General features: G+C 61.4%; 1 protein-coding gene across 1 annotated transcript in view; it reads right to left on the reverse strand.

Moving 5' to 3' along the window:
• ZBTB4 (zinc finger and BTB domain containing 4) overlaps positions 1-973 on the reverse strand; it is an 18897-nt gene that overhangs the window by 6938 nt on the left and 10986 nt on the right. The window contains 1 exon segment of the mRNA XM_025195190.1: positions 568-632. The gene's annotated coding sequence lies outside the window, so the exon portion shown is untranslated.

A 973-nucleotide genomic window follows, 5' to 3' on the forward strand; every position in this document is an offset into this window, starting at 1 on the left:
GGCTGTTGTGGGGACTAGGGTTGCCACAGACACAGGACGGAAGGTTCTGGAAGGGCCTGAGGGCCATTCTAGGCCTAGCCTGGCCCGGTGTTGCCATGGAGACCCGCAGGGCAGGTTCTAGAACACCCTGGGGGGACGGTGTGGGCCCAGCCTGGCATCAGCATGGCAACGGGACCAAAAGGTTCCGGAATGGCCCATGGGGGTTCAACACCTGGCCACTGTCACCATGGAGCCCCACAGAGAAAGTTCTAGAAGGGCCTAGGATGGGGTTAGGCCCAATTGATGTCACCATGGAGACCCAGGGAAGGCTCTAGAAGGTTGTTCCAGACTCAACCCTCAACAGAAGGTTCTAGAAAGGCTCAGGAGCCATGTTGGATCTGGCCGGCATTGCCATGGGGACCTAAAGAGAAGGTTCCAGAAGGCCTGGGGAAGTGGCCCGGGGGTGCAGGGAGACACACATTAGCTGTTCTAACCCCAGCCCTGGTGTTGTCATGGAAACCGAGAAAGGGCAGGGTGTTGCGTTGTTATGGTGCCTGGAGTGTTGTGGGGGGGAGAGGGTCCCCTTACCTGTAAGAGGAGACCTCATGGGCCACGTGGCCGTGACGCCGCGGCTGCAACCCCGACACAACGCGCTGCAGAGAGACGCCAAGAGTCAGTCGCCGCTCTGGATGCCGGGGTCCTGTCCCTGCTGGGGGGGGAGGGTGAAGAGCCAGGACACCTGGGATCTCTCCCTGCTTTGGGTGGGGGGGTAGAGCACGGAGTGGGGGGGCACTCCCCCCAATCTAGGCCCTCACTCACCACTGGGGAAACTGAGACAGGGTGAAGTGAGGTTCATGGAGGAGAGCAAAGCTGGGGCTAAGAACCCAGGAGTCTGGGAAGTTGGGGACGGGGAGGCCTGCCCATCACAACGGTAACAAAAACCTCATTCGTGTGTTCTGGGAGGACCCCAGGGTCGGGGGGGGGGGGGGGGGGG

The sequence above is a fragment of the Alligator sinensis genome, unplaced genomic scaffold, assembly GCF_000455745.1.
Source record: "Alligator sinensis unplaced genomic scaffold, ASM45574v1 scaffold1950_1, whole genome shotgun sequence".
NCBI lineage: Eukaryota > Metazoa > Chordata > Crocodylia > Alligatoridae > Alligator > Alligator sinensis.